We start from the raw sequence: 7,339 nt of genomic DNA, 5'->3' as shown, positions 1-7,339 counted from the left end.
ATGAAAGGAAGTAGACTTCTAGATAGACAGCTGTAGGAACCAGCTTCCCTCAAACCCTCAGTGATGGGAACTTTAAAGGACATTTTAGAGGAAGAGTGAATCCACAGAGTCTTCACAGAGGAGAAAAAGACTCACAATCCAGAAATTAATAAAGCACTTTGTCAAACATGACTAATGATTCAACATAAAACTGTAAAACACCTGCTCCTGGAGTTGTTACACGTGTGGCTGCTGTGTCACACGTGTGTCAGTAGGTGGCAGGGAAAAGAGAGGCTATGTCTACACTCAGTATTCTGATCTATGAACATCTGAATGATTAGTAACCTGACATTTCCTCAAAAAAGACAGCCTGAGATGACCATCAGTCCAGCACAGTTGGGCTCCCAACATGAGGAGTAAACTAAAGACTAGAAGAATCCCACCTGGGACTGTGGCCTTGAGCAGGAGACAAATGACCCTGGCAAGGGGCCACTTGGGCTGGCCAAGCTAGAAGTAAGCCCATGACAACCACCAGATCAGTTCCATGGAGTCAGAACAGGGAGCCAGCCTGAAATGACCACCAGTCCAGTGCCACACAGGCCTGGGAGAGCAGACCATGCTCGAGATGACCCCTGCCCAGTGCCATATCGCACAAGTGGGGCATAGCACTCCTGAGATCTCTCCTGAAATGACACAAACAGTCAGAGACCCTGATCACAACTAAGTGGAGCAAGTAAGTGGTAGAGAAATGGAAGAGAAAGAGACACAGAAGGATGTGGACACGACAAAGAGAGGCAGAACTGGAGACTAGAGGGTAGTGAGGAACAGCCTCATGTGAGGAGCTGTTGATGCCACCTGGGACCATGGTGGGGTCCTGGCCTATGCTGCCACTAGGGGTCATATCTATATCAATGGCCCTGAAGCAGCAGGGCTCTGTTATTAGCTAGGCAGGTGGATGTCCCTGGTCTAACCTGACACTGGGGACACGTTGATGTCTGATGGTCGTACAGAACTGGCCCCACCCCTCACCTGGGCATCTTGGGGGAGCTGTCCCTGGGGCCATGAGAACAGGAGAGCTGAACCCAGCTTTCTCTAGCTGCAGTACTCAGGAAAGCAGATCCTTCACATTGCAGGTGTTGTGACTGAGCCAGCCCCAAGCATATGAGCATGGCAGAGCTGGCTCTATCACTCATCTCTCACGTAGTGGTGTGTACAAGAGAGAGATACTCTCCTCCCCTGTTGCCCTCACCACCTGCAGCAGGCATGAGACCTGGCTCTGGGGACATGAGAGCAAGAGAGCAGTCCCTGCACATCACCCGAGCAGCACAATAGAACTGCTGACCCTAGTGGCACAGCAGGGACACGGGAAAGCTGGCTCTGAGGATGTGAGTATAGAAAAGCTGGCTCAGCTACTTGTCTTCTCTGAGGTAACATGGTGGAAGGGAAGATGCCCCCACCCAGCACCCCCTTGCCACCTAGAGCAGGCAGAAGAGCTGCCTTTGAGGTCATCAGAGCAGGAGCTGGCCCTGCCCCTCACCTGCTGTATCACTCTGGAGAGCGGGCCCTGCCCCTCACCTGGACAGCACAGTAGAGCTGAGCCTGGTGGAGAGGGCATGGATAAGCTGGTCTCAAAGGTGTGAATGTAAGAGACATAGCCCCACTTGACTGCCCTGCAACAGTGTGGGTAAGGGAGAGATGCTCTCACCCACACTCACCCCTTTCCACACACAACAGGCAGGAGAGCTAGCCCTGTACTCATGAGAGCTGGAGTGCTGCCTCTACCCCTCACCTGCTGCATCGCTAGGGAGAGCGGGCCCTGCACCTCACCTGGGCAGCATAGTAGAACTGGCAGTGAATGTGGGGGTGGCAGGTGAGCTAACCCAAATGGCATGAGAGCAGGAGAGCCAGCAGGCTGACCAGCAGATACCTTTTAGGCCCAGGTCCAAGACTTTGAATTGGATCATCTCAACCTCTATTCCATCTATAAACTGCTGAGGTACACGAAGGGGTTGTTACTACAGATCCAAGATCTCCATGACACAGAGCAACAGCAGGATATTCAAGAAGGGTCCTATTGAGGTTCCAGTACCGATATAGTAGCTGAAACCACTGCAATGCTCATGGCAATAAGCATTTGCAAGTACAGAAATGTGGACAAAAGGGATACCATGGGACACACCAGGTTACACTGGTTCTACAGTTTCTCCAAGATCAGGTACATAGGCCTGGGGGGGAGAGGAGTGGGATTAGGATGTAGGATGTAAAATTCACAAAGAACCAATAAAAAGTTTTTTAAAACTGCAAAATAAAAGAACAGGTTTTTGACTGTTTGCTGTTGCCTACCCCCTCCCTCCCCCTCCTCCTTCCATTCCTTCCCCCTCTCCTCTTTTTTTTTTCTTTGTCTATTTGAGGCAAGTTCTCACTCTGGTACCCAAGATGGTCTAGAAATTAATATGTAGTTTAGGCTGGCCTAAAACTCACATGACTCCTACTAACTACTGAAATTGTAGTGTGTGTGTGTGTGTGTGTGTGTGTGTGTGTTGCTGAGGATTAATGTAGGTTAATGTGAATATTAAGCAAACACTCTACCCCTGAGCTATTTTCCCAGACCCAAATTAAATGTTTTAATGTTTAAAAATATGACTGTACCCCTCCAGAAAACAGAAAGAGGGAGGAAACACTGACAGAAGTTGTTATTATCCTTGTCCTATTTAAAAAGTAGTTAGTGTTTCCATTTCTTTCCTGTTGTTGTGAGCAAAAGGAAACATACAAAGTACTTTAACAAGGTGTCTGAAGAGAGGCTCAGAGATTAGGAGAGCATACATCTTTTGCAGAGAACTCAAGTTCAGTCCCAACACTCGCAACCACCTGTAAGTGCAGTGCCAGAGGATGATGGATGACGGCCTCTTCTGGTCCCCATGGGCACCTGCACCCATGTGTACACGTACACACACAAACACACACACTCACACACACACACACACACACAAAAGCACATAATTTAAAAATGCTTTAAACTTTTTAAAATAATAAAATGTCTTTTTAAAACCTCTGACAAAAACAACTAGAAGGAGAAGGGCTTATTTTGGCCACAGCTCCAGGTCACAGTTGATCATGGTGAGAACGTAGCAGTGAATCGTAGGTTCCCACTAAGTCCACTCTCGCCATTTTGTGCAGTCCAGAATCGCTGCTCACAATTAGGATGGCTCTCCTCACAGCAGCTAACACAAACACAGATCGTCCCCCACAGTCACACCTCCCTATGTGCTTTGAGAGGCCGACAAATCCGACAAGTAACACAAGCACACAGAGATATGAAGAATGTCTAAGAATAGCCACTGAAAGTCTAAAACTTACAGTCCTTGTCTTCCAAACACCCACAGTAAAAACGGGAAGAGTATGGGAAGTGTGACTTTCCAACACACAAGGGTAATCGAGCAAGGGAAAAGCCATTGCAGTAAAGCAGGCGAGCCCACCACGGTGCTCTGCTCCCATGATCTCACCACTGGGGAGACCGAGGTGGGAAGGTTTCAGGCCAACCTGGCCCACGTACATAGCGAGGACTTGATTCAAACAGGAAGTATGGAAGTGCATGCAGGAAGATCAAATGTTACTCTAAATTCAACTTAGTATACAAAACATGTGCCTTCATAAAAACAAGACATGGAAGAGGGACAGCTATATAGGATGTTACAAATGTGGGGGAAAGGTTACAAATGGATGCCAGAGGGATAGCATAGGGGCTAAGAGACCATGTTGTGCAAGAACTGAGTTCAAATCCTCAAAATCTGTGCAAAAATCCTGTGTGTAGCCCCTGCAACCCAACACTGTGGGGAGAGGTAATCGGATCCAGGGTTTCCTGGGCTCCTAGATTCAGTAAGAGACTCTTTCAAGAGAAGAAGGCAGAGAGTGCTGGAGTAGTTCACCTGACCTCCTCTTGACTCTGTGCACCCACATGAACACAAACACACATACATCCATGTACCCATACACCACACATTCTCACACACACCCCAAAATAACTTTTAAAGTCACAAATTGAACATATGAATTTATTTATGATCTATTTCAAAAATCTCTATGAAAATAGCAGTTTAAATGTACAAAAAAACCAAAGCTGATAAAAGAGATGTTAGCTATGACAGTTCAAAAACTGCACAGAAAGTCAAGTCTTGGTAATTGACTTAGGTGGTAGAGAGGAAAACAGAAAAGAAACAGGCCTTACCCCAGTGAGGAGGCTTAGGGTAGGTGAGACCAGGGATCTCTGGTATGAGTAAAATCATGAAAGCTATGGTACAAATAGAAAGATTTGCAGAAAGTGCTTAAGAAGCCTTCCCAGGTCACTCAGCGTGGTGATTGTGAAGGTTTTATGAGCAAACTAGGTAAAGCACACAGAGAGCTGTCAGGGCTAACTAAGAACTCTACATATTGGCCATGACTCCACAGTGGGAAACTCATATGCAAGTCTGGTTTGGTTTGGAGGTTTCCTTTTTCTTATGTGAAAGGCTGGGAAGATGTCGTGGTTGGTAAAGGGCTTGCCACATAAGCATGAAGACCTGAGTTTGGATCCTTAGCACCCACATTAAAAGCAGACAGTCAGACAGACAGACAGACAAAAAGCAGGCATGGTAGCACACATGGTAGTCTGTGGTCCAGGGCTGGAACATCAGAGAAAGCCGCTTCTCTCCTTTCTTCCCTGGAGCTCTTTGGTGAAGCAGCCTAACCAAATCATTAAGGAAACCTGAAAACTAAACTGGAAGACAACTGGGGAAGATATCCAATGCTAATCTGTGAGCTCTCTGCATACATAGGCTTACCTACAAGACACGTGCGCGCGCGCGCGCGCGCGCACACACACACACACGCATACGCACAGGCACACACACGTGCACACGTACACGCGCACGCGCACACACACTGTCGTATAAACATACTAGAAAGATGGGGATTAATAGTAAGAGTCATCTGGAAGAATTTAAACTTGTCTGACACAGGTAGAGGGTAGGATTGCCTGTAAAAGTAACTTCTATTTTCCCGTAGTAATTGTCGTCTCAGAGGCGTACTGCCTCCATCTGCTAACCTAGGCCTAGTCCTGAAAGCTTCTACCCTCCAAACAATCTAATCTAGGCCTGGAATGTTTTCAGTCTCTAAGAGTCTATCTAGCTTCTCTCCCAACCGCTCCTGAATTGCTCTACTTAGCCTCATACTAACTTTGGCAATATGTTGTAACTTTCTAGCTCCTTCTTATTCTCTAGCTAATTCTGGCTTCACCTGTGTCTAGCTCATTCTCTCTTCAACCTCTCTGTGAAACTGTCTCATTACTTTCTTTCTCTATGCTGCTCTCTCTTAAGTAGCTTCTCTTTCCTCTCTCTTCTCACAAGAGTTGAACATACCCTATCTCTGACTCCTTCTGTCAAATCTTTCTCTGTCATTTTGTCTGCCCCTCAATTAGACACAGTATGACTAAACATCTTGTAACATTTTTAATAAGAAGTCCTATAGAATACTTGATTCCATGGTTTTAGTAAAGATAAAAACCTAAAGAAACTAAAAGGTGGGGAGGCTGGCAGTTCCACTGAGGAGTAACCAGGAGAGAGCTGGCTCAACAGTGCAAGGTGCTTCTGCTCACACTGTAACTCCAGATAGCCTGGGCCTCTTCTTCCATCCTCATGGTTCTCAGAAAACAACCTGGATGATATCCTGTTACAGTAACTGCATCACTAACACCCAGAGTCAGCTCAAACCCTGAAGGCTTAGGGTTCTGTCTCACTAAGTGGCCCCCAATCTCAGATGAAATTCCTAAGTTCAGTCACCATTGTGCAACTTTTCCTGAGGAAACATGAACAAAAGTCTAATCACCTCAGATCTGGCTCTGACAGCAGACCAAAAAGATTCACCCCCAGGTCCATCTCAGAGAAACCCTGAGTTCACCGAAGTTACTTCTGGGAGCGTGGGTCAGGGGTTCCTACTGTGATGTGATTGAACACCGGCTCCATCACCAACATTCTCTGGGCTTGTGGACAATTCCAGGAGTATCCATGTAACTCCTTGCTCAATTTGTAGGTGGCTACATAGAAGAGTCTCTAGGGCCGTTGTTATTTCTTTTATAACCTTGGAGAAGGACACTAGGTGCATTAGCTTCCTGGGTCTTCTGGGTGCCCCTCTCCTTTGCCTCACACCTGCAAGGAGAAACTGTTTCAATTTGGGGGAATCGTTGTGCAGTCACACCCTTCTGAGTATCCAGCTATCAAGTCAGGGGCCCCCAAACTCCCTCTTTGGTCTCCAGAATTTTCTAGAAAAGCTGAGAAAACTTAAGGAAATACTTTCCTGGCTTTTTATGAAAATACAACTCAGAAAGAACCATGTGGGCAACCTATTTGTATGTAACACATTGTACCACATAGGTCCCATCACCATCTAGGCAAACAGCTTCACTTAATGGAAGAAGAATGGCTCTCCCATCTATTTAATGAGGACTTAAAACTCTAAAACTAGGCAAGAATAATATACAAAAGTTGTGTAGGTGAATTTAACACATAGATGGAAGAACTTAAAATAAAATCTTGTATGAATTATGTAAGGAAAAAGCTCAAGGTAGAGAATATCCAAGACAGCCAGGAGTGGGGGTACATGCCTGTAATCTAGCACGGGGGTTAGGGAGTGGTAAGGCAAAAGAGTCACAAGTTTAAAACCAACCTTGGCCGCACTACAGGACTGTCTCAAAAAATAAGAGAAAAAAAAAAGAAAAAGAAACAAATCAAAATATTATCCATGAGAAAGGGAGAGACTTCTTCTCCAGCTCTCTGTGAGAGTCTTTTTCAGTGATGTAACTGCTGGCAAGAGGCTCATGTCTTCAGTCATGTCTCTGTAACCCTTATGAGACTCACTGGATCATAAAGGGATCATCAAAGCAAAAGGAAGAAGGGGGTCAGTAGGGGTGAGGGCATGGGAGGGTGGTAAGGGCAAATATGACCAAAACATGTTATACGCACCCATGAAAATGTCAGAATGGAACCTAGTATTCTATATAATCAATATCTTCTAATAAAAATATTTTTCAAGCAATATCCAAGATAATTTGAAAGAAATGAGAGAGCATAACTTGCACTATCAATTTTTAAAGCTTATTTCAGGGAGGGTAACTGGGATGAAAATGATCAAAATACATCGTATGTATGTATGAAATTATGGAGAACACAAAGGTTAGTTTTAGAAGCTCATTTAAGGGTATGGGAATGGGCTTGAGAGACACTGATGTGAGAACAAGCTAGCAGGCTGTGGAGATGCTGCCGACCAGGAGGCAGCACCACACATCAGAGCAGCAGGCACAGACGGCCTGTCAAGTTGATGGTGAGAAAGC

At 45.7% G+C, this 7,339-nt stretch overlaps 1 non-coding gene across 1 annotated transcript; it reads left to right on the top strand.

The window, feature by feature from the left end:
• The first annotated feature begins 200 nt into the window (after nucleotides 1-200).
• LOC114617015 lies at nucleotides 201-332 on the top strand. Its single transcript, XR_003710730.1, has one exon. It is a non-coding gene; the product is annotated as a small nucleolar RNA SNORA17 (small nucleolar RNA).
• Nucleotides 333-7,339: the final 7,007 nt, after the last annotated feature.

The sequence above is a fragment of the Grammomys surdaster genome, unplaced genomic scaffold (assembly GCF_004785775.1).
Source record: "Grammomys surdaster isolate TR1022 unplaced genomic scaffold, NIH_TR_1.0 133, whole genome shotgun sequence".
NCBI lineage: Eukaryota > Metazoa > Chordata > Mammalia > Rodentia > Muridae > Grammomys > Grammomys surdaster.
This window is presented reverse-complemented; position numbering and strand designations above follow the sequence as displayed.